The following is a 28,000-nucleotide window of genomic DNA, read 5'->3' on the forward strand; positions in this document are numbered from 1 at the left end:
TGGTTTTGTATGATGACCAATTTGGAGTCCTAAACTAGCCTTGAGATCACAATTTTAATATGTATAATTGAGACTATCCAATTTAGACTCTTTTCAAAGGAAGGTTATTGTTTCATTGGATAACGTACGGTAACCTATGTCCAATGCTCATGACAATTTTTATGAGAAAACTAGACATATAAAATTTTCCAATCAGTCCAAACAAAATTATTTGGGTGTGTAAATCTTGAGTTATGAAATTTTCAATTTATGGCAAGATTCTATGAGGGAAACATAGCAAGTTATGAAAACAAATAAGCTGTGCTATTTGACATGAAAAAAGGTTTGAAATGTATTTTTATCATTTAAAAAAAATCAAGAAAAAAAAATCATATAGTATAAAATTTTTTGAAAGCTCAAAAAATTTTACACTATACGATTTTGCTAGATTTAGTTATAATTTTTTAAAATTTAGCAAAAAATTCTAGACTTACTAATGAATAATAACTTGATAATTAATTTGTAAATTTTAATTTATGAGTTTCAATTTTTATTTCACTTGAACTATGTCATCCCTACCTGCATAGAGAAAGTGTTAAAAATGAGGATGTGACACTTAGATATGGTTGGTCAAAGTCTGGGCTTCACCTATCCGACCCTTGCCCCTATGAACGCAAAGCCAAAGTAATGAAAAATCGTAATGAATTTCGGCTAACTAATAGGTTGACCAAAATATGAAAACACAACCTTCATCGAATTACATGCTTCTAGTTCCGTGATCCTTGTTGACAGAATAATGAAGCGCCATTGCCTCATTGCCATATTTTACATTTAATTGAAAGCAAGTGATGGCACTTGATTCACATGAGATGTCATTATTTTTCCATTTTTTTTATTTCTCTCTTATAAAAAAATTATTTTTTTCAATACGACATGTTGACTGATCTGGTTCTTTTTATAAACATACTCCTCGGCTCTTATGTATTTTTTTTAAAAAAATTGGTATTCCTTAATAAAAGATACTTGATAGAGCACTAATTACATTTTTTAATATTAATATTAGTTAAAATTATTAATTATGAGAAAGTGTAATGCAAAATTAAATTTTTTTATTTAAATATGAGTAAATTTAGAATTTTATTCTATTTTTAGACAAGATTAATATCTTAATCACCGCATTTAAAATATAATAATTATAATATATTTTTATATTTAAAAAATGTTTTTAAATTTAGACTTATTAATTTTGTTGCTCATAAATATTTTTTTATTGGAAATAATTATATTCAAAGTACAACCAAATACTAGATGTGGGCAAGCCTCCAAATTAAAATTCAAATATTGATTTGTAATATTGTAAGAAACTAGTTTTTTTTGATAAATCTAACCCTTTTATTGGTAAATTCAGACTTTTTTATTGTTAACTTTATGAGTTTTATTATTATAATATAATACAATAAGTATCATATTATTCTAAACTGAATTATCTTTAATTAAACTCCTGATTTCAGTATATATATGCTAAAAGTTTAGTTGTTTTGTAATTTTTTGATGAAATACTAAAGTTTAGTTGTTATAGGAGTCATGCGTAATCATATACCGATATAAGGTCTTAATTCTGAATACATAAAATTTATTATTTAAATTAATACCAAATATTGAGGATAAAATTACGCCAAATTTTCCGGTGAAAAAGCCAAAATAAAAGCTCGTTTACTTAATCCTCAAGTAAACGCCACCGAAATGTAAACGCCAGTTCACGAGCACTCCCGCGAAAGCTCGAAGTCGACTTCACATGTTACGTGCAAATTGATCAAGCAAAAGCGACGCAACAAAAAAAGACAGCACCACCGCGGGACATTAATTATATTTCTTTGGTTCTTTTTATAATACAGAGAAAGTATTTGTTTTGATGACACCTCAATAATTATTAATTATATTTCTTTTACCCAACTCTTTCCTACTTAAGTTAAGAGGAAATCTCAATTCTCCTGGATCTAATAAATCTTAAAATTTTTTCACGTAAAAATATTTTATAAATAAATTTATTATTCTAAAAAAACTAACAAATATATTATTTTTTATCTAAAATAAATTAATAGATGGACAAAAAGTTTATAAATAACAACATCTGAAATTTCTGTTTAGGGGGCAATGTGTGCTTGATTTTTAGTTTGTCAAAAGTCCATTTCGTGTTTCTAATTAATAAAATATGTTTTTGAATGTACAATTATAAAAAAATGATATTGATTTATGATGATTTGTAATTTTTATTATACAAATATAATATATTTAAAATATTTTAAAAATCTGATAAAAATTTTAAATAACATAATATTTGATATATAATGCTAAAAACTTGATCTCTAGTTATTTATACTTTTTAATTTGTAATTTTAAAAAGTATGATAAAAATTTTCAATTTTTATTATATATTAATGGTGAAAATTAACATAATTAATTATTTAGTTTATAATTCTAAAAACTTGATATCTAATTATTATTATTGAAATGATAATTATATTTTTAATAAATTATCTATTCTTTAAATAAAATAATAAAAAATTAAACTTGTGATAATATAATCAAATAACATCTCACTTTTTAAATTCATTTTTTAAAAGCTTTAAATGATTACGTTTCTCATATTTACTTTCAACTATTATTTAAATATACTTTTAAGATATATTTTTTTTATAAAATATTTTACCTGAATAACTTCCAACATCTCCAGAATGAAATCTTACTTTTGAATGTGATTCTTAAACGGACCTAAATGTGAACACTTGCGAGAACTCACACCTCAATTGATCAGTTCCTGACTCAACGCGGTTTAAAGGGGGAAAAATGAATAGACATGCATGAATGATGAGTCAGATACGCGCCATTAGTGAGCGTTCTGCGAAACCTCTCAAGTTCCCAGCAAAATGGCAATAGTTTTTATGACTTGACCTTCATGTAATTAAACTGCTATATATAGTTGGCGCCATCTTTCCATCGTCTCATATCCACCACCCTGCTACTATATTATTAAGCTTCCATCATTTCTTTCGGTTGCTTCATTCGAAACTCCCTGTCGTCATCTCTCAGTATTCTTCAGGTGCATTAAAAACTCTTCTGCAATCATGTTTCATATGCACAGTACTGTTAAACGTTCATGTATAGCATTATATACTATTAAGGCTTTAAGATCTTCAGCTCTTTGCATATCCGATCCTCCAGTATTAACCTGCTATTATTTTCTTCAGTTTCAGAAACTTTTTACTTTGCATTAGTTCTATTTCATTGCTATATAGCCTTTCTTTATTTCTTTCTTTTTGGGCCAACATTGCTATATAGCCTTTCAGATCCTACGTAGTCTCTGTCATCTCTCATTTTGTATTCTTCAGTTACTGCATTGAAATTTTTCACAGCCTTGCAATATATATGTGTGTGTGTGTGTGTGTGTAAGCGTTCACTTAACTTGTTGAGCTTGTTGCCCAAACAAGAATCAATCATTTTTCTTATTTTGTTCTGATTAGTTTCTACCTATCAAAAAGAAAATTTCGTATAATGGCATTTGTGACCAATTTGGAGACAATACAAACACTTCTGGCTGCCCCAAAGAATCTTAGCAAACCAAACAAGAAATGGCATTTTGCGTTTGTTAGCATATATTGTTCCAGAGCTCTCTTGTCTCACTTCAAATCCAATTTGCTTCTCCCCATCACCACCGACACCAAAAAGAAGAACAAGCCTGAGTTGTCACCTTCTTCCTCCTACACCGTCATTGATTTAAACCCAAATCATTCCTTTAGCGTTACTCAAACCACCCTCAGTCATCTCGTGAAGGAGAAGAATTTAGAAACTCTGCAAAATCTTGGTGGGGTCCATGGTGTGGTCTCGGCTCTAAAAACCGACATAAATTATGGAGTCAAAGGCGGTGATGATGATGACGATCCCAATGACATCATTCAGCGGCGTGATGTGTTTGGTTCTAACACTTATCCGAAACCTCCTACAAGAGGTTTCTTTCACTTTGCGATTGAAGGCTTCAAGGACCCAACCATTCTGATTCTCTTGGTTTGTGCTGCCCTGTCTCTCGGCTTTGGAATCAAAGAGGACGGAATCAAGGAAGGCTGGTATGAAGGTGGAAGCATCTTCGTTGCCGTTTTTCTCGTCATTGCCGTGTCCTCAATCAGTAACTATAAGCAGAGCAGACAATTTGACAAGCTGTCCCAAGTTAGCAATAACATCCAAGTCGATATTCTACGAAGTGGCCGCCGGCAACAAGTTTCTATATATGACATCGTGGTTGGCGATGTTGTGTGGCTGAAGATTGGAGATCAAGTTCCCGCTGATGGCTTATTCTTGGGAGGCCATTCTCTGCAAGTTGATGAGTCAAGCATGACAGGTGAGAGCGACCACGTAATAATTAATGGAGACAAAAACCCATTTTTGTTCTCTGGGACCAAAGTGGCTGATGGGTTCGCTAAAATGCTTGTTACTTCTGTTGGGATGAACACGACATGGGGTCAAATGATGTCTACAATAAGCAAAGATAACAATGAAGAAACCCCTCTGCAAGAACGCCTCAATAAGCTTACAACAGTGATAGGCAAGGTTGGTTTGGCTGTGGCTTTCCTTGTTCTTGTTGTTATGTTAGTTCGATATTTCACAGGAAACACAACAGATGAGAATGGAAACAAAGAGTTCAATGGGAGCAACACCAAGTTTAATGATATAATGAATGAAGTTGTGAAAATTGTTGCTGCTGCAGTTACTATTGTTGTTGTTGCAATTCCAGAAGGGCTTCCTTTGGCTGTGACTTTGACGTTGGCTTATTCCATGAAGAAGATGATGGCTGACATGGCTATGGTGAGGAAGCTCTCTGCTTGCGAGACTATGGGGTCTGCCACAACCATTTGCACTGATAAAACTGGGACTCTAACACTAAATCAAATGAAGGTTACTAAGTTTTGGCTAGGAAAAGAACCTATTGAAGGGAAAGCTCATAAATCACTTTTAGTCAATTCAAATGTTCTTCAATTGATCCAAGAAGGGGTTGCCCTTAACACAACAGGTAGTGTTTACAAGTTTAAATCAATAGACTTTGAATATGAGTTTACAGGTAGTCCAACAGAAAAGGCCATTCTTTCATGGGCTGTTCTTGAATTGCACATGAACATGGAGCAGTTGACACAAAACTGCACCATCCTTCATGTGGAAGCCTTCAATTCAAAGAAAAAGAGAAGTGGGGTTTTGATTAGAAGGAAAAAAGACAACAAAGTCTATGCGCATTGGAAAGGAGCAGCTGAGATGGTACTAAGATTATGCTCAAAGTACTATGATGCTTCTGGCAATATAAAAGAACTTGACAATAGTAGCCAGTTGGTATTCGAGCAAATCATTCAAGGAATGGCAGCTAGCAGCCTCAGATGTATTGCTTTTGCACACATAGAAGTAGCTGAAAAAGATGATAGAGGAGTCCAAAAGGTAAACGAAGAAGGCCTCACCCTCTTAGGACTTATTGGTATTAAGGATCCATGTCGTCCAGGTGTCAAGAAAGCTGTAAATGATTGCCAACAAGCAAAAGTAAATGTGAAGATGGTAACAGGAGACAATGTTTTCACAGCCAAAGCCATAGCCACAGAATGTGGTATTCTCCACCCAAATCAAGACACATCAGAAGTTATAATTGAAGGTGAGGTATTTCGAAACTTGTCTCCAAAAAAAAGACTAGAGAGAGTGGAGAAAATTTGTGTGATGGCACGATCCTCCCCATTTGACAAGCTCCTCATGGTTCAATGCCTTAAACAGAAAGGTCATGTAGTTGCAGTCACAGGAGATGGCACCAATGATGCACCAGCATTAAAGGAAGCTGATATAGGACTTTCCATGGGAATTCAAGGCACTGAAGTGGCAAAGGAAAGCTCAGATATAGTTATCTTGGATGATAATTTTTCCTCGGTTGTGACAGTTTTTAAAGTGGGGAAGATGTGTCTATAATAACATTCAAAAGTTCATTCAATTTCAACTCACAGTGAATGTTGCAGCACTTGTAATTAACTTTGTGGCTGCAATATCAGCAGGAGAAGTGCCATTAACAGCAGTTCAACTCTTGTGGGTGAACTTGATAATGGACACGTTGGGTGCTCTAGCTTTAGCAACAGAGAAGCCTACAATGGAGTTACTTGACAAACCTCCAGTGGGTATAACCGAGCCTCTCATCACAAACATCATGTGGAGAAATCTCTTGACCCAAGCTTTATACCAGATCACAATTCTCTTGACATTATAATTCAAAGGTGAGGCTATATTTAGGGTGAGTTCAGAGGTAAATGACACATTGATTTTCAACACATTTGTGCTATGCCAAGTATTTAATGAGTTTAATGCAAGGCAGCTAGAGAAGAAGAATGTGTTCAAGGGGATTCACAAGAACAAATTGTTTATGGGAATTATAGGAATAACTATTGTGCTTCAGGTATTGATGGTGGAGTTTCTAAAGAAATTTGCAGATACTGAGAGGTTGAATTGGGGCCAATGGGGTGCTTGCATTTTAATGGCAGCGATTTCTTGGCCTATTGGTTGGGTTGTGAAGTTCATTCCAGTCTCAAGAAAACCATTGCTCCATTTCTTGAACATGAAGAAGAACCAATGAACACAATTGCTTGCATATATGGGACTTTCATGGGATTTGATATTTGTCGTCGATGGTTTGATCGATCTTTTGTTTTTTGTTTTGCTTGCCTTCTTATGTGTAAAGAAACTGCCATCATTAATTTTTAATTATTATATATTTGATTGATTGCACGTTAATAAACGGTTTGATTTAGAGGAGCAGATCGATTTGCTATATCTTATATAGTTCTTTCTTTGTTGTTGGATTTTTATGTATTTCACATCCGAACACCAACAAATATTTCACATCCGAATTAAATTAATTATTTTTTTCCAGACAAGCACGATATTTTTTCATCTGAACCTAAGTCGGTCACCAATATGTTCAATATGGTTGACCTATCCTTATAACACCACCAGGTTCCTTGTTCATCTAAAACACTACGTGTATCCACGGATAAGAATTACAACACGCAAATAAAACTTGAACGTCCGAAACTTGAGCACTTTATTATAGATAAATCATCTTTTACTTTTTTTAAAAAAAATATAATTCAAGTGTTATCATAGTTTCTTTTCTCTTCAAAATTCTTACCTACAATTGACAGCAAATTAAGTGGATGTTAATATTAAGGACATTAAGTAGAAGTAATTTATTTTCATTTACCTCCCGTTTGTCTCCTAACAGCTCATACCACTAGCTATAAAGCACACAGAGGGTAAAATATAATTACCTTCCTTTAAGTTCGTTATAGTTACATAGATCTCTTATCTATTTTTAAAACTACATTTTAGTCTATTTTTTAATACTGTTAAGAATATTTCATTTCAAATTCTAAAATTCTTTATTTTACTCCTCATGTCTCAATTTATAAGACACTTTTAAATAGAATCAAATATATTAATAAAGCTTATTAAATATACTTTATAATTTTATTTTTTAAATAAAACTATAAAATTTTAAAAATGTCCTTCACTTAATACTTCATTTATGACAGAATGTTAAAAAAAATATAATAGAAAGGGTAATAATGAAAAAATACACTAATGACAAATAAGTGTCTTGTATTTTAGAATATCAAATCCTCCCCAAAAATATCTCATAATTTAAGATGAAAGGAGTATTAATTAAAATTCATGAAAAGATTTAAAATTATTAATTTGGCCTTATAATCTAACATCTCTCTCTTCTCCTATTTTAAAGAATATTATGGTTATATTTTTTGATACACATTTTACAGAATATTAAAATTTAAAAAATAAATGAAAAATAAATTAATTAATTTATCTCTCATTATATTAAATTCATAATTATTTTTTTGCCAATAGATTTTTTTAATTCATTAAATTTTTATTCACATATATAAAATTTAATTTTAAGAGAAGTTATATAAGTTTTAAAAATAGAAGGTCTTTGTAACTATACTAAAATAGAGGAGAGGTTGGTGTGTTTTACTTTCATACAAATTTCATCTATTAAACATATTAGATAGATTGATTTAGAATATTTATAAATCAATAACATTTGAACTAATAACTTTTTGGGTCAAATTCATTTCGTTGGATTCGAAGCAAAATTGTCCCCACCACAACATTTATTTATGTGCTTTTCATGCAACACACATCCTGTATGTTGGAAATTTGCTGTCAATTTTGAGTACTTAACAAGTAAATAATTCGCAAATAATTTTTTTTAATATTCTTTGAGCCCTAAAAAATAGTCTATATTCTAGTCACTAGTGAGTCCCCAAAACTTAACACCTCTAGATTTTTTATGGCAAAAAAAAAAGTGCTCACCATATAATATTTTATAAACATAATGACAAAAAGATTATATATTTCAGAGGTTGTTGAGGAAAAAATATATTTTCAACTTATTTTGATAAATAATTTTAATTAGATATTAAAATAAGATGAAAACATTTTTTTCCATCAACTAGTCGTGTTTTATATAAAATTCCCCAACAATGTTATCGAATAGATTGATCAAAATAACTTTTTGTCAAGATTAAAACAAAGCGGCCCAATAACATATTGATTCAATTGGCTCCAAAGAATATTGTTGTTGCTTTCGGAATTTCAAATTTGGAAAAATAAGGCAATATAGGAAGTGTTTGAGTATGCTTGATATGTTGTCTAACCTCTTGTTTGGTTTAAAGGGAAATGGAATGGAGGGGTTACGGAAGAGAGATTTTAACGAGTTTAATTTTAAAAAATGGATATGTAATGTTATATGATTTTAATGAAGAAAAGATGTAAGATAAAAAGACAAAAAATAATAATAAAAATTTTAACCATACTTCTCCAATTTTTCAAATTTTATAAGATTTTAATGAAGAGAGGATGTAAGATAAAAACATAAAAAATTAATTAAAAAAATTTAACCATACTTCTCCCATTTTTTTAATTAAATCAAATTTATTAAAATCTCATTCCCTTACTTCTCTGACATTTTTCACAAAAACTAAATACAGTCTAGCTTTAGTGCTCATCAAGGGTCAGATGAGCATGACCCCTGATGAGATCTATTAAAAATTTTTATTTGAATAAATATAAAATCAAAATGAAAATTAAAAACTTTGAATTTGAACTATCCAAATTAAATCAAAACAGTTTAAATCTCATCAAAGGTGATGAGGACTGCCAAAAATAAATGCAACTAAACACGTCTAAGGGAAAGGGAGACATTCCAATGCTGATCTTGTTGGTGAAATGAAATTGTTGCTAGCTCGAGATTGGTTGGTGCTCATTCAACGGATTTTGAGAGATGCTAATGAAGCTGCCAACCTTTTTTTCAATTAGCTTTTTCTTGCATTAATGAGTTTTATTCTTTTCTCTCCCCTCCTCCTAAGTTAGTAGTTGTTTTTGGTATAGAACATTAGCACTGGCATTTAGTTTCTTTCTTCTCGTGTATCAGAAAAAGAAAGGCAACATAAGACCTATGAAACCGAATGTGCTCCCGTAAGAGAAAGGAAAAATCTAACTTTCTTATGCATGTTTCATAAACTGTCTAGTACAGTCTCTAACCTTCCAAAACCATGTTCTTGAATTTTTGTATATGATATGTTGAGATTTTTCCTCCCAAGAAAAAATTGATAAAGAAAGAAGATTTAGATTTGATTTGTTTTCAGAATTCTTTCAAAAATATGTAGTATATTGGCTTCGTATTTAAGCTGTTAATTATAACTTCTTTCGTTGTAACTAACACTTATTTGTAATATATTTTTGGCAAAATATAATTATTGGTTTCAAAAGTTTTATTATACTTTTTTTGTTATTAGTTCCTATACTTTTTTCATCACTCCAAATCCTTATAATTTTTTTATTTGTACTGTTAGTTCCTTTATTTTTAAATATACTTATATGTAGGGATGATGATGTAGTACTAACAGTATAAATTATCACACATGTAACTAATGTTATTTTACCCATGTCAAACAGAGGTCATGTTTTGTTTCTTAAATTTTTATAAACCTCAAACTCGTCTCTTCACATTTGCTTTGGTTTCGTCCCTCAAGGTACTTTGTTTTATTTTTCTAATTTTGTAGCCGTTGGTTGCTAATTTTAGTTAATATTGATGCTGGAACTTTTTTTGTTTCATGTAGTCAAACATAACTTTCAATTTCTTCATGTTGATCTTCATTACTCTATATTTTGTGATTGTTTTGTCTCTTTCTTTCTCATTTTGACATTTAATTTAACATTATTGTTAGTTGCACGTTAGATAATTTAATATTGTAAGTGCTACATTGCCGCCCATCTAAGCATATTTAAAAATAATGGAATTAACATTGCAGATGAAAATAATAATGGAGACTTGGAGCAACAAAAACAAAAAGTATAAAAACCGATAACAAAATACTACAAAATTATATAAATTAATAGTTGCGTTTTTCCTATGCTTTATGATATAAAATTCAGTGAGTGATTGGCACAAATTGAAATATCCAAACCTACAACGTCACAAGTACACGGATGCATCAGTCAATATAGTGATGAGTGGCATTATAATGAGTCTTTAGCCTTTCTTCCAAGCTTGACTTAATTAGGCCATTAATCTCATACCCTCTTTCCACGTATTCTCCGCGTCTTAGCCGTGTGAGGATTTTTATTATTAAACCCACATTATATACTTTGTGAAGGCCTTAATAATCATTGAACATCATGAATTATTAAAATGTACTGTTATGAAATGATTATAGTGTTTATTTTAGCAGTTAAAAATAAATTATTATTAAAATAATTTGTAGGAAGTGACTCGTGAATTTATGTACATTTAGTCATGAATTTAAATATTTTTACTTATAAATTAATGAAAATCTATTTATAAATGAATAAATAGCTTTTATGAAAGTATATATTATCGCATATCAATTAAAAATACTTGTCAAATTTGGATGCGTTCAGATTTCAATTGAATATAATTGATTATAAAAAATTAATTAACATAATATATTTTGATTATAATTAAATATATTATAATATGATAGTGTTTGAATGATATTTTTGAAATTAATTTTGATAAAATTGAAGATATTTAGATAATTTTAATTAAAATTAATGTTAGATGTATAAATTACAATAAAAGACATGAGTTTTAGGGTATGAAATTGCATATGATATTATCAAATTTATTTGATTTATTTAACAAAAAATATAATAGTGATACATTTAATATTTTAAAAATTATTTAACACATATATAAATAATTTAAATTTAAATTAAATTTATAGTATAATATTTTTCATCAATATTACAGTTTTTTAATGTTTTTTGCGTTTAATGTTTTGTTATCTTTAATAATAAATAATAAATATTTTTATTTTTATTTTTTAATCAGCTTTTTTTAATTCATAAGTTGGGGCACTTGTAGGTATTTTATTGTTATTTTTTTTAATCAGATTTTTTAATTCATAAGTTGGGACACTTGTAGGTATTTTATTGTTATTTTTTTTCGACACTTTTTTCTAATCTCGAGTTGCATGCAAAAACAGTCACTTTGTTTATTGTTCGCACCTTTTGTTCATGCTTTACACTTTTGTTCACGCGTTCACTCAATGCCAGGGGTATAATTGGTAGGCTAAAAATTCTGACAAGAAATAAACGCTCCAACGGGTATAATTAAAGCAAGTGAGAATAGGTTCCATCCAAACATTGTCTGGGATATCATAATCAATTATGTAAAAATGGAGATGTTTGAATTTTTTTTTTTTTTACCAAAATGTGGTTTCAGCATAAATAATTATTTCTCATGGCATATCCAAGCAGGCCGCAAAGGCGATGGGATGAAGACGATACCAATGGCGTCAATCGACGACGTGAAGTGTTTGGTTCCAATACTTCCCTAAATCACGCCTACGAGAAGCTTCTTTCACTTTGAAACTCCAAACTTTAGACAAAATTTTAAGATCCATTTGGTTTTATAACATTTAACATCTTGTAAGTAGTTTTTTATTTTTAAAAGTCAGATGTTTTTTGAATATTTATTGTCATGCAAACTAACTTTATAAAGGCACATTAAAATGAGACCCAAATGTGATTTTGGCCAACTTTATTTTTTGGAATTTTTCAAAATAAATTAAATTATTACTTTGACACTTCTCCAGCATTTATTACTCTACTCTCTTTACCCTTCATTCCATCATTACCCTCCCTTACAAATTAAATTAAATTATAAATAAAATTTGTAATCAAGACTTCAACACCAATTGCATTATACTCTTTGATTAAGTAAGTGATTTTTACAAGATCAAATTAAGAAGCATGGTTAATTCAATAACTTTGATTAAAAATAAAAAAATTCAACCTTTTTCATATTTAATCATATGTTCCAATGAAAAAATTAGCTAAATAGAAAAAAGAGGTAATATTAAAAAATAAGAAATAATTAAATACTTTTGTATTTAAACACATTCTAAAGAACATTTCATGATTAATTAAAAATAAAATTTTATATTATATCAAACAATTAATCATGTTAATTTTTATATTAATATATGTTAAACTATTTATTATATAATTTTTTTAATATATAAAATTTTATATTTTATATTCTTATTATTTAACGTATCAAATTTTATATTATTTAATTTTTTTCAAATTTTTAGATATTTTTAATATATCTCATGTGTATAACAAATTACATAACATCGTAAAAGAATATTTCTTTTAGTAATTGTTCATTTAAAAGATAATTTAAATAAATTTTAATTTGTTCAACTGATTTTTAAAAAAAATACATTCAAATATAAATTTTGTGAAAATAACTAATTTTTACTAAATTAATTTTTGTGAAAAAATTTTTGACAAACTGACTTTTGATAAATAAAAGCCAAACCCACATTTATTATTAGGAAAATGAAACTCACCAGCTCATAATTTATATGAATAATAAAAATCAAGTACTATTAAATAGACAATTTTTTTTTTTACTAGAATCAATGTTTATTGGTATATTAAATTTAAATCTTAGAAAATATTAGAGTATAATCTTAGGGTTTTTAAATGGAAATTTAATTATAATTTCTTTTCTAAAAAGTAAAATCTTTATCTGTAATTCATATTGTAATGACCTAAACATTTAAATTAAATGATTTTCCTTTCCCATTTGAGACTTTATTTAATTAATTTAGTTATAACACATGAAAAGTACTGGCCAAGTGAAATTTATACTTGTTGCTTATATAGGGATCTAGAGTTTAAATCTTACTTACACCAAGGATTAGTTTATTTTCTTTTATATGACAAAAGTACTAAAGTGTCCCTTGTTTTTTTTTTTTATAAAAATCTGGTGGGGTATTATTTTAAAATTTTTCCCAACAAGCTCTGGGTATTGTTTTGTAATTTTCCCAATAAATTTATTATTTCATGTTCTCCATCCTTCTAAGTCGGTCATTTGCGTAGGACAGAGGGAGAGATGACCCGTGTTTTTCTTCTTCCTCCAGTTGCATTGGTTCCGGCTTTACCGTTAGCGTGTGTGTCTTCTCCACTCCTGAAACTCGTTCACTCCCTTCCCTTTTGTTGTTCGTCAGTTTGCTTAAGTTCTATAGCTGAATCTCTCCTCTATTTCTTCGTTCTTGCGTGCTGACAGAGGTGAGTGTGTGTTCGTCTCTTTTCTTTTCTTCTCCTCAACAGTTGGGCGTTCGTGTAAGTGTGCAGAGTAGGCTCAATCTTTTCTTTTTCTGATGTGAAATTACTGCTTCTCTTCCTCCTCGCTGAACCTTGTCTGCCGTGATTCCCACAGCTACTTCACGCTCCTCTGTCTCTTTCTTTTCTCGGTGCTGGTGTGGTGTGCGTGGGTGACCAGGGAGTGGGGTGTACTGAATCTTGTTCCTTCCATCTTCCTCCAACGGGCTGGTGCTTAGGAAGTGAGTAATTGCTTTTTCCTCTTCTTCTATTTTTCTTGTGGTCTGGCGTGTTGTGGCTGTTGGAGACAGGAGCTGGCATTTGTTTTGTTTGTTCCCGCTGGTTGTTAGTAGGAATGAGGAAAATTGAGCTTCTTTATTATCTAAAATAGTGAGGAAGGAAGCTTATTGAATGAGTATATACATGTTTGAATTTTTGGCTGAAATTGCTGATTTTATTTGCTGCGAAATGTGATTTAAGTGTTGATTGGAATTTAATTTGAGATGCTTTGTGTTTTTGATGATGTTAAAATTAATGTTAAAAGTTGATTAAATTTTTGGGTATTTATTGTGAACTAAACTTTGATGAATGCTTTCGAGATGTTTGTGAAAAGGCTTAAGAGAATGATGTTAAATGGTCATAATATAGTTTGAAAGAATGTATGTGAGTAGTAGCTTGAGCTAATGATTGAAATTTTAAAATACTAATTAGGAGCAAGAATTACATAAGATTTTTGTATAGTACTTTATTAAGTTTAAAGAAAACATAAGAATAATGGACATGGTTTGTTATATATGATTTATGATTTAGGACGGGTTATGAGGAGATATAAGGATGAATTAAGATTTGTCAAATAGTTTAATTGACTCAAGTGTATTTAGAACTAAAATGAAGACAATGCTATCTAAATTATTATTTGCAAATCATGATGTTGCTTATGATTTAGTTTATATTATGTTCTAAGTTACTTAAACATGAAATTTGAAGGAGATATGACTATTTAATTTTCATATTAGAGCATAAAGGAATTATAAATGTAACTTGAGGAATTATATGTCTTTACATATATAAGTTGTAAGGTTGAGAATTGCTTATTGGAATTGTGTATCACCTAAAGGAAAATTGTCAAACTATTTGATAATTATGATTTTGTTAATTTGGAATAAGTGTTGTGATTGTGGTTGAAATTGAATACTACCAAACATTGTTGAACTACTTGATGGAAGTTATTGGAAGGATTAATAAGAAATTTAAAGAGTTCTTGGAGAGCTTGAATGCTAATTATGTTTGTTTATAATGACAGAAAGATTGTTGAATTATGTGCTAGGTTACTTAGGGCGTCATGGAAGTAAGTGAGAATTTAAGGGGTCAAGTTTTAAAATTATTGAAAACTCTTAAGTGAGTGGGTAGCGTTTCAAATATAATTCTAGTAATATATTTATAAAAAAATTTCCTTATTTGAATTTTACTTTTAGTCCCTTGTAAATTGTATTAATATATTTTTTTTCAATTTAATTTTTATAATAATTGTTTTATTGATTGTCATGTCCTGAATTTACCAATAATTGATGTTATTATAGCTTAATTATTTAATTCCACGTATAACATGAAAATGAATTTGGATAATGGGGAATCAATAATAAACGATATGGTTGAAAATAAAAACCTTGAAAATAAAAACTTTGATATTGTTGTCTTGCTCTATATACACACTTGGTTTTTATTAAAGGGGATTGAGTTTAAAATGTTGTTTGCTAATGTTAGTTTCGTTAGTCCTTGGCACACTATGATACACCTAACTAACAGGGTGCTTAAAGGAGGTGTGAGCCCCGTGCGTAGGCCAACGCATGTGATGGAGGGATGGATATTCGTGAGTATCGTACTCATGCTTGTTTCATGAACTTCATGCCTACACTTGTTTCATGACTTCTGAACATGCTTGATTATTTTGTGGCTTTAAGTCACGTTTGTTGGTTACTTACCCTCGTGAACTGTGTATTCACGCTTGTTAATCGTTTTGATAAGGTTTCACTAAAAGTGAAATTTTTGAAACTTATTATTGTTAAATTTATTTTATTAAACAAACTTTTGTTTGATCGTGCATAATTTTATATGGTAAATTCCCTCCTAGATTGGCTTTAAAATTTATTGTTTTATATTAGGTTTGTTGTTTTTGTTGTTTTTGTATTATTTGAATTCCTTTTACATATTTTACGAGTTATACGATTCTTGATAATTTATAAAATTTTAAAATTATTGGTTTATGTCACGGTCATATTGCTGAGCAACTTTGTCATTTAGTGTTAGTTAAAATATATGTTTAAATATTTCATTGGTTTATTTTAAATTAAATTTTATTAATTACTACTTTTACATGCTGTATCTAAAATTTGGATTGGAATGCTACTTACCAAAAAAAAATTTTATTCTCAAATAACGTAATTGACCCTGCACATGCCTATTGATCATTAAGGAGCTTTATTATTATTATTTTTTTGAATGATGGAAGCACACTTCAATCATTTATTTTAATGTAAATGTTCATTATATTATACAATGGTAGTTAGTGCTTCACGTATACCTTAGATCCTAATTTTAATTTGTTAGTATGTAATTTGTTAATATAGAGCTAGTCTCCTTTGCTGGGTTGGTTGACAGGTTTTGTTATTGTAAAAACTTTGGAGGGTTCAAATTATAGGAAAAATTTTGTCGAAATTTCTACAAAACATGTGAAACTTTATGAATTTTATTATTTTATATAATTTATGTATCGATATTTTAACTCAACATTTGACTATCCAGGCTTATAAAATATGAGTACACCTCATATTTCATGCCAATCATGCTCTTAATGTCAGGGGGTGACACATATAATTTGGATTCATAACCATTATTTTCTTTTTTTTCCTGTGTTCAAAGGCTGAAAGATAAAAAAACTGAGCCTCTCATCACCACTGTCGCGCTCGGATTGTGACTTTGCCCATGATGAAACATCGATAAATATAATAAATGAGAGTCGCCTCTAAAGTTTTTAGGAAATTTTGAAAAATTATATAATAAAAAAGGATAGTCTGTGAAAAGGGTTCAAGAGTTGATTGTATATAGAGAAGGTGTTGGGCACCCCATGACACCCATTCATAAGAACGGTTACTTTAAATTGATTGCATAAATTAATCGACCTTTTAATTATATCTTAATTACCCTTTATAATCACATGAAAAAGGGAACAAATAAAAATAAAAACAAATAATTTATTTACAAATTAGGACTTAATCTAGGATTAAAGTCTAGGGCCTTCGTATCCTATGATAATAATCAAAGTTCATGTAGTTTAAAATATTATTTTTTATTTTTTAAATTCTTTTAATTAATTTCTTTATTGAAAAGATTGATATTTTGGGTTATATTTTTATACTTATTTGTTTTAAATAAAAATCTAATCCAAGGAAATACTTTTAGGTAAGAGAAAAGTAATCAGCATTGAAATTTATGATGATTTAGTATCACTCACAATCTACTGACTGACGCTCTAAGTGTATACGGTGATTTAATATCACTCATGACAAACCTTAAAAGAATAAAAGAAATTTTCAAGAATAATTTTTTAGAAAATATTTTAATTTAATAAGGAAATTATGATAGACATTTTTAGATATCCAAGGTGACTTAGCATCGCTCATGGCATGATCCAAAATATGCCAATAAATTTGTTATTTTTATTTGAGATAACTTAATGTCATTCACGACATTTCATTTGATATTTTTTCGGGGATATATAGTGATTCAGTATCACTTATGATATAACCTAAAATATGCCAACAATTTTATTATTTTTACTTACGATGACTTAGTGTTATTTACAGTATTTCATTTGATGCTTTTATAAATTCATGGTGATTTAGTATCACTCATGAAAACTTAATTTAAAATAAAATTTTGTTTTATAAAATAAAATAAAGGAAATTGAGGAAGATCAACCATAGATCCATCAATATGTTTTGAGCATAATTAATTGTTGGCCAGTCAAAAATATAGGGATGCCTCTAATTGTCATGAAAAAATGCAAAGAAGAACATGAAAAGAAGGAAGAAAAAAAGGAGAATAAGTGGCAAGAATGTTATCATCATTGGCTATGAAATTGAATCATTGAAAGAAAAAAAGAAAGAGAAAGGAAAAAAAGCAAAAGAGAAGGGAAAAAAGAAATGGAAAAAAGAAACACAAGCTCAAGCATTGCATTACAAAATGAAAGGAGACAAAAAAAAAGAATATCACCCTACAATTTGTTAGATTGGGATGGCAATTCTAGGGTTGGCTTCGCATTAGGTGAGAGGCAAGCAATAGTGAGATTTTATCACCCTTCCCTTTGTAGCCTATGGTAGCTCCTTTTATTTCATACACACTCTTTCAAACTTTTTCATTCATGCGTCTTTTTTATCTCAATTTTCCTATCTCTCATGCACCTTTTTCTTCAATTTTTCTCTCTCCTTATGGCCTCCAATCCATGCCTCTTCCCTGAAAATTTTTCCTCTCTTCTCTCCTTCTTTGCTATCCTTTTTACAGGGACCAACTAGGGTTTTTTTTTTTTCTTAAAGATAAATTCAAGTATATCAAGGCAAATCCTAGTTTGAATTTTCTTTATTATTTCATATTCAAATTATCACATTTAATTTGATAGGACCATAATTATAGGGATTTGGAGGTCACAAAAAGGAAAAAAAATCCTTTTAAATTATGAAGATATTATTTTATTTTAATTTTTTATAAAATCCTATTTTTCCTTTTTTATTTTATTTATTTAATTTACTCAATTATATTAGGCTTTTTACTTAAATACGATGTTCATAGTATTGTGTGGAAAAATCTCTTAACTCAAGTTTTGTACCGGATCACAATTCTACTTACACTACAATTTAAGGGTGAGGCTTTATTTAAGGTGAGTTCAAAGGTAAATGAAACATTGATTTTCAACACATTTTTGCTATTCCAAGTGTTAAATGAGTTTAATGCAAGGAAGATAGAGCAGAAGAATATTTTCAATGGGATTCACAGGAATAAGTTGTTTATAGGGATCATAGGGATAACCATTATGCTTTAGGTATTGATAGTGGAATTTTTGAAGAAATTTACAAACACTGAAAGGTTGAATTGGTCTCAATGGGGCGAATGCATTTTAATGGCAGCCCATTTCTTGGTATAATGGTTGGGTTGTGAAGTTGATTCCTATCCCTAAGAGACCACTGCTCAGTTTCCTGAACATGAAGAGGCAATGACCACTTGCTTGTAGATAGTTATATGATAGTAATGTGTGGGGTCTTATCTCCTTTGTTTCCCTCTTTGTATTTTTTGAATTTTTAACATTTCCTTCATTGTAAAGAAAATATTCTTTATTTTTTTTGCTATTATTTGGATGGCTATAATTTAATAAGCAGCTGAAGTTAATAAGGAAATTCATACCTTGATCGTTACAATTATTTCCTCTAATATTTCGCTTTTGTATCAGCTTTTTCTTCATGGTGTCTAATAGTTTTTTGAAAGAAAAATGATAATAAAATCCATTTGAATTATATATATAACAACATGTTCCCTCAAAATATTGCAATTTCACTAAAGTTTTAAGAAATTTTTTTATCATTAATAAATTTATATAAATAATCAAATTGCCTTTGTAGCAATATCATAAATTTGACATGCAAAGTTGTGATTTACTATTGCATTATTGCGAATATAATTAAGAAGTAAAGTTGTGATTATTTACATAAAACTTGTGATTATTACTTGTTATTTATTTCCAATACTTATAGCAATATCAAGAATTTGACATGCGAACTCGTGATTGACTATTGCATTTGCCAATATAAGAAGCAAAGTTATAATTATTTAAATAAAATTTATGATCATTATTTGTTATTTCAAACATCTAGCTTGTAGCAAACTAGAATATTAGGAATTTGACACGCGAACTTGTGATTTGCTATTATATTGTTGTGAATATAAAAAAAAATTGTGATTCTTTGAACAAACTTTTGACTATTACTTATTTTTTTCAACACTTGTAGCAATATCGAGAATTTGACATGTGAAGTTGTGATTTTATGTTGTATTATTGTAAATATTAAAAAAAAACTTGTGATTATTTAAAAAATGTGATCATTTTATTTTCAACAAGGGTAATTTAATTATTTATATAAATTCGTTAATGACAGAAAAGTCTTTAAAGACTTCAATGAAATTATCATATTTCAAAGGACTAATTGTACATATTATCATTTTTTTTCTTTTTTCAATGTTGTTGACTTTGTATTTGTTATCTTCATTTATTCTGTATCATCATTTTTTATGATGCAATGTACTCCCTCTATCCTTATATATAAATATTTTTAATTAAATTACGTAAACCAATAAAAGTTTGTTATCTAATTAAAAATACAATAACATTTCAATTTTGCTCTGAATTATTGTAAATAAAATCTCTTTTTCAAAGTAAATTAAAGAGAGTACTTATCTTTTTCTTTTTCCAATTTAAAAGGGTATAATGATCATTTCATTAAAAAAATGCTAACAACCTCTTATATTTAGAGACAAAAAAGACTCTAAAAGACTTCTTATCTATAAGGATGAAGGGAGTAATCAATACTCCTCCGATCTACTTTATTGATCACCTTTAATTTTAAATAGGTGAAATGGTCTATTTTATAAGTTATTGGATTAATAGTGATTTTTGTTTTGAATAAAATGTCTAAACTACCCTTTAAAAGTAAGAGAGAAAGAGAAATAAAAAATAATATTATATAATTTATTTACTTTTTGAGAATTATGTTTGTAATTTTATTAAATTTTATTCTTTATACTTTTGTTGTGTTGGTATTAATGAAGTTAGTAGAAATAATTTTTAAATAAGACCAAAGGGGGTATGTCTTAGAATGTATTTCTTCTGTCCTAAATTATAAGACATTTTTAGATAAAAATCTCACATACCAATAAAGCTCATTAAATATAACTTACAACCTTATTTTTTAAGACAAAAATATAAACTTTTAAAAATATCATGCATTTAAAACTTTATTGATGAAAAAATATTGAAGAGATAGAATATATGAAAAGATAATATTAAAAAATATTATTAATAAAATATTATTTTTATTAAAGTGTTTTATATTTTAAGATATTAAATTTTTTTTAAAAATATCTTATAATTTAAAATGAAAAGAAGGAAATAGTTCACCATGCAGTTGCAAATCTCCTCTCTCAAAGCTACTGATCCTGAAGCCATATAAGCCGCCTATGCCACTTGGCTTAGGCTTATTGAGATTGATGGCTTCATTGGCTTTGTCTTAACATTGTGCCGTGTGTAACTATCCTTGCGTTTTTTTTTTTTCAATCTATATTTTCTATTTGAGGGCTACTCCAAAATTTACATTTTATCATAAATTACAATAAAGTTGATTTTTAAATTTTTTTTAATCAATCCTATTTGCTCCATCTTATTTTTATCCCTTCTCAAATGTTAGATAACTACTAGTTATCAATTTTTTCTTTATTTCAGTATGAAATTGTTCCTTTAATTTAATCTAAAACTTTCAGTTGTTTTAGAAGATAAAAGAATAAAAACTAAATACCTTCATAAACAAAATTTTAAAAATAAAAAAATTTACAAAATAATAAAAAACCATTTTTGTTAAGTTAATAACAGTTTTTAAAAGAGTAAATAAAAAATATAATCTTATAAAATTTTTAAGATTGAATAAATATTATTATTTCTTAACCTTATTTCCTCTCTTTCAAAATTGATGAGCATTTTCATTACTAATTAATTATTTTCAAAAAAATTGTTTTACTATAAAATTCACTCATTAAAAAACTAAAAAAAAACATGAAATGCGTCTAATTTTAAAAACAGGGTATCAACCAAAGAAAAAGCTCGATACATTTTCATTATTGAAAAATTCTTAGATAATCTGGTGCATCACATTATCCATGGTCTATCTAATGAAATAGCACCAAATTAATCTAATAAAATGCTTATTTAATTTTTTTACATTTTTTTCTTTATACTATTATTAATGTTAGAATAAATTTATATTCAATGATATCTGAATGTTATGTTTTTATTGGTTAAGTGAAATTGGCTTCTCTCCTCCAGATGAGAGAAAAGGAAATATTATTATAGAACTAGACTGTTAAATTAAATTTAATGATTTAAACTTAATAATTTTTAAAAATATAAATTTAATTTAAACGGTCAAGTGGAGAGGTAACGGAAAGAAAAAGTAATGAAGAAAACCTTTCTATTTCCTTTTTTAAAATTCTTGTAGGCATCTCCGCTCTTTCTGTGTCTCTGTTCATCTCTCTCTGCCTCATTCGTCTCGCGGTCATTAAGTCATGATCATCGTGAGCAGGAACATCGCAGTCGCATAGGATAACGAAATTGTAGACAAAACTCATAAACAGAGATAGAAGTCTGATGATTCAGAGCAGAGGTTCATCAAATATGGAAGTTGACGCCTGAAGTGGAGGCTGTAGATCCACGCTCCCTTCGGCTACTTAAAGGAGAGGCTGAGTTCTGAGAAAGCGAGAGTAATCAGGGACATGGGTTTATAAAAAAAGAAAAAAAAAATTAGGAAGATAGGGATGTATCTTTCGCACTAATTATTTATGCTTGGCATTAGTTATTGTATCTTCTCAATTTATGCTTGGCATGGTTTCTTGGTTCTTTTGGGGGATGTCAAGAATTTCTCATTCTCAAGGTTGGTCAGAAGAAGATGTATCCCAGCTTTGCAAGTTCTATGACATATTTGTAAGAATGAGGTGATCCCGTTCTCGGATTATTATCATCCACGGTCCATTGGAGAGCTTTGTTGATCCAAGATGAGAAATCGACAGCCATACTATCTCTCCTATGAGCTGCCTTCTCTCGCCTTCACAACAAACAAGGTGTTTTATATGAATGCTTCACAGAGAAAGCTTGATGATGAAGACCGCAACTTCTGAGGCTAAGGCTGCTTCCATGGTAAGGCAATTAAAAATGGCAGACTTTTAATGTTGAGACTCTTGCCTTTGTTTCTTTCCGTTTGATGAATCATTGAAAAAGAACTGCTCTATGATTAATAATTGAAGATGCATCTGGAATGTAAGAGATTTGGTGCTAATATGAATTATATATATAAATATAGTCCAATATTAAAAAAAGAGCAAGATGTATCCTCTAATATGATTATAAATGTTAATGACTCTAGATGATATTTAAAAAGAAAGGTCAAAATTTCGAAATGGAGATCTTTAATTATTTTGGTTAAATAATCAATAGATATTTATATATTCATAGCCTTGTAGTACCAGCTAAGTTTTATTCCCCTACTTTTCCAATTACATTGCAGCAAAGCCCAAGAAGATTGCAGAACATACTCAGAAGCTGGAAGTCATGTAGCAGGCCAGGTTTTGTTCCCCTGGTTTTCCAATTATGTTGCATCAATGAATGCCAATCTCTCCCTAGCATCATTCTGGATGACGATTTCTCTCTGTATTTGTACTTTTTGTTTGCATGTTGAGGAATAGTTGGAGATGTAACTTGCAAAACCTTTTTAATGATTTGGAGAGGCACACTATAACTTGGGAATGATGATCACCTGGCTTGTGGAATACATGTACCTTCCTACAACCCTCAGTGGATAAATAAGGGGTTGCTATAGAGTAGCTTGTAAGATTCTAGACACCAAACGTTATGCTTGTATCTTTGAGACTGGAACTGGTTATTACTGATAGTTATTTCTGTCATAACTATGATATATATATATATATATATAGTGTGTGTGTGTGTGTGGAGAGATATTATTCTTCTCAGGTTGTTTCTGTCTGTGATTATTGATTAGGCACTTCATTTTGCTACTTTATATGACATCTCTTACCAAAGATATCAGGTTTTAAGGGTCTAACTATTAGCGCATTTACTTCTTATTCCAAATGTTTAGATTTTAGGGGAAAAATCTTGAGTTGGTAGATCTTAAACTAGCATGATGACAAGGACATTGAAGATAACGTGTCTCATCTGGTTTGGCTCAACAGAGGTACATCTCTTCCAATTTTTGGAGCAAAATAGGAATAAAATATAATCTAGTCAGCTTAACATAATTGCAGAACTTCTTTTGCTTTTTGGATTAAAAAAAAAGGTCTTAGAAGAAAAGGTAAGTGGAGAACGAGACATCCTCCTAAGATCGAAATCTTATTGGCCTGTTCATGCCTTTTCAATTCTTAGTTTAAGCGTTTTGAGCAATGTTTGCAGCTTCAGATAAAGGCAGCTCTAACTCTTAATGTTCTCATCAATTAATGTGCTTAGGGAAGTCTCTCATGCATATAGTGCAAGTTAGTTCATTACAAGATTGCACAAGAACACGGCAGAGATTAGAAAAATGTAAATATTGAAAGGAGAAAGGTGGCTCAACTTGCTTTGGGGAAACAGAACCATTTCTTTATTGAAAAAATATTTTTACCATCATAGTCTTAGCATATTTTTATATTTTAACATTAACTGATCTGAAAATGAGGTATCACATATTTCCTTTTCTGTATGACATATATTTGAAACTAATGGCAAGGTAACCTGAAACTTCACCAATGATAATTACTTGTTCCTTAATATTTCCATGTAGGAATTGAGTGGAGGCAAATGCAAGGTGAATCAACTACTATGCCGCTCACATTTCGTGCGGTACTACATATCAATTCTTACTTGAAGAGGATTACACACAAAATCACAATAAAAACTTTTTCCTCAAACCAAGGCCCATGTAATTAGTTTCTCTTTGCTGTTTCAAAACTTTTCTTCCTAAAAGAACCTTCTATTTTATATGCACAAAATATATAAGTATGACTAGACCCGTTAAGCTTACGCATATGCCTCATATAGATTTCTCTTCACTTGATCACTAAATATATATGTTTCTCTTCACTATTTTTTCCTGAAGGAAATATGAGCAAAATATGCATGTATTCGATCATTACATAACTTGATCTCTAAATGCATGTATTCACTTTTTTTCCTCAAGGAAAAATATGAACAAAATATATGTGTATTTGAGGTAGATTCATTAAACTTAAGCATATCCATCATATAGATTTCATTAAGTTGCACTTATGGCTCATGTTTATTGAGTTTATCTGACTTTTGCACCTTAAAGATTTATAATTTGTCATCTGGATTTCTTAATTCATGTTTATTATGCCTTGGAAAACAATATAATAGTCAATAGTTACTTTGTTATGTGTGTGTATTAAAAATAATTCAAAGTTTTTGAGTTGCTGGAAACACTGAAAGAATTGTGGAAAATGGCTGACAAGGAGCTTTTAGCTCTTAAATCAAAGCTTTGGAAGGAAATAGGATAGTAAGATGAGGATCCTTCAACAAATTTTAGGCATAGAATCAAACTAACATATTGTACTTTGAAGAGGGAAGATGTGAGCAGATAGAGTTAGTTTAATGGAGCAACTGATAATGAAATATTAGAGCATTGATTTTGAAGGGTAGACAATGGGAGTTTAGTTAGTGACTAGAAAAAGTTATACAAGATTGGTTGATCTCTTCATATGGCTGTAAAATTTAGCTGTAATCATTGTAAAGATTCATCAAGAGCCAAAGAATTCTGGAGTTTGGAGTTTATGAGAAGCTTCAGTTAACATAGTTTGTTGTTAATTGTTGGTAATCCTACTTGAAAGAAGACTTCACATAGTCACATGAAGAAGCTGCTGCAAGAAATCAATCTGGGCATATGGGGAATTCTGATTGATTAGCTTCCAGAGGTTAATTCCTTTGCAATATTTGTTGTTATACATTACATAGTTAGCTTAATCTTTTGCATATATATTTAATTTTTCAAATATACCTATAAAACTAAGTTGAAGCATTATGATGGATCGCGAATGGGATTTAACATCAGCATATTGCCTTTGATTTGAAAGCCTTGAGACCCAGTATTTTATCATTTTCAATCCATAGGATAATATTGAATATAATCAAGTGATCAACAAAGGGCAGACCCATTTTGATATAAGCAGCTGATGTCATTTGTCATAAGAAAAAGGAAAAATCATATTCAAGGACCCTTTAAGAAAATTATTCATGAATAAAGAGTAACAACAAGCTCCATTCGAGAAAAAATAAGTCATGTTTTCATTTTTTAACAATAATTCATTTTATATGAATCTTTAGATGTAATTCTCCCTATAATAACATTAATTTTTTGTTGTCTGAACTCAATAAATATTGAGATAATTGAAAGTTGGAGAAAAAGTAAAATTCATAATGATGGGTCTTTTACTACAAAACCTGGCATAATGGTCTAAAAAGAAGTATTATGAGTTTTTTTTAAAAAAAATAATTTTCACATATATGAATGATAGGAAAGCGTGCGTGCACAAAGTACACTTTCACATGTAATTTTATTTATTTTTTTGTCAGAGAACACTTACACATATATAAGATACAAGTGTTGACAAGTAGGGTAACAATTTGGGAGTCAAACAATTGCTCAGCCTATTTCCTCACTCTCTTGTGTTCACATTTACGAATGTTAAAAGCAATTATGCTTAAATTGTGCAAAGACTAGTAATAAAAAAAGCTTTTTAAAAGATATTGCTATATTCAATGATTCTATAAAAGTTAGGTGGCAACGTCACAAGGAATTTATGCAAGTGTTATCATGCAACTTGAACATCTAACGAACCTCATGGAATTAGAATGATTCAAATCTTTTCTTGAGCTTCTCCAATTTAATTCTGCAACAGGTCATCTTGATTGTTAATGAATTTTTTTTTTTAATATTAGTCAATGCTATTGGATATTGTTTGATATTGTATTGGGAAAATTGTTTATGACATGATATAATTGATTTATTATGTTAAATGTTATCATGAACATTGCTTGTACATTACAGTATATAAAATTCTTATCGATGTTGAAACCAAGCAGAATGAATTAAACAAATTAAGTGTAAATATTAAATTGGGTATCTTCATCATCATGCATATTGAACAAACGTGGGCCAAATTTCAAAATGATGGACCTTGTTTTTGTTGACTATTTAAATTGGATTTGTATTAAAAAAAAAAACAAACAGATTATATATGTTTTAGTCATACAACATATAGGCTCTATTTCATCGTTATTAGTCTAAAACATTAGAATTGCATTGACTACACTAATTTCTTCCATATAATATGAAACTTCTAATTATTTTTAAATATAAAAGTAATATAATATGTTTAATATAACATCAAAAAGTATAGGCTCCCATGTATTGCATGGGGAGTAAATGCTAGTTGAGATATAATACAATGCGGATATCATAAAATGTCTAGTTACATCCTTACCATTTTCATTCTCTGTGAATTAAAATTAATATTTGAACAAAAACTAACAAATCAATGGTTTATCCATATCTGTGGAACAAAGAACAAAACACATTGAGCTGGTTGAATTAAACTTATGTTTTACACCAAAACAAATTAGTTACCTAAATTTTAAAATTGAACTGCCATTTTTAGTCAGACCTAAACAGGCATTCATTAAAAAATGACAGAATCAATTGGAAGTAGTCACAATTGCAAGCCATAAGCAAAAAAGATCTTCCCTTTTTCTCAATATAGTTTGGACTTTGTAAAAAGTTGCAAGATCAATACATAAAAGATATGGTCGAAACAGAAACTTAAGAAGCCCAATTTGATAAAAAAGGAAATATCACACACTAGTTACTGCCATATACGAAATAGGGACAATGACAATTGTCAATTAAGGACTTTCTAAAAATTTTGATACCAAATCAAGATTTTTTAAAGATTTTCATGAGTCTTATGAGGTCCTCCACTGAGGCATTTCATGAGTCTCTCTCAGGTTGCTTGTAGTTTTCAACTTTTATTGAGAAGCAGGGCAAGAGAAATATGTTCATAAATTTGGAAATTAATAAGAGAAATCAAGATGGCTTTAAGGTTTCTCCCAATCAAACTCACAAATATTGTACAATAGTTCCAACTAAACTATCATAGTACTCAACCACGTTCCTTGCAGGTGTTTGCATCTGTAAAACCAGGTGGTCTTAATATATGTAGTCTTCAGATACCAAATTTTTTCAATGAACTTTAACAAAGTAATTTATAATAATTGCCAATTCATCCAATGAGTGTTTTTACCAATGTCATCAGTGTATGGCCACTCTTCCAAAGTCAGTATTCTTTGCTGTCAAATTACTAAGGAGAACATAGATTCTATAATGCCTCATAAATATTGTATTTATATAAAAGGAATGCA

General features: G+C 29.3%; 1 long non-coding RNA gene and 1 pseudogene across 1 annotated transcript; both read left to right on the plus strand.

The window, feature by feature from the left end:
• The first annotated feature begins 3,004 nt into the window (after nucleotides 1–3,004).
• Nucleotides 3,005–6,760, plus strand: LOC129319902 (putative calcium-transporting ATPase 13, plasma membrane-type; annotated as a pseudogene).
• A 6,743-nt stretch (nucleotides 6,761–13,503) lies between these two features.
• LOC129319352 (uncharacterized) lies at nucleotides 13,504–15,838 on the plus strand. The gene is made up of 3 exons (XR_008595483.1): nucleotides 13,504–13,674; nucleotides 13,826–13,949; nucleotides 15,514–15,838. It is a non-coding gene; the product is annotated as an uncharacterized LOC129319352 (long non-coding RNA).
• The last annotated feature ends 12,162 nt before the right edge of the window (nucleotides 15,839–28,000 follow it).

This window comes from Prosopis cineraria, unplaced genomic scaffold, assembly GCF_029017545.1.
Source record: "Prosopis cineraria cultivar Desert tree isolate PC_DT_omini unplaced genomic scaffold, ASM2901754v1 PC9, whole genome shotgun sequence".
Lineage (NCBI taxonomy): Eukaryota > Viridiplantae > Streptophyta > Magnoliopsida > Fabales > Fabaceae > Prosopis > Prosopis cineraria.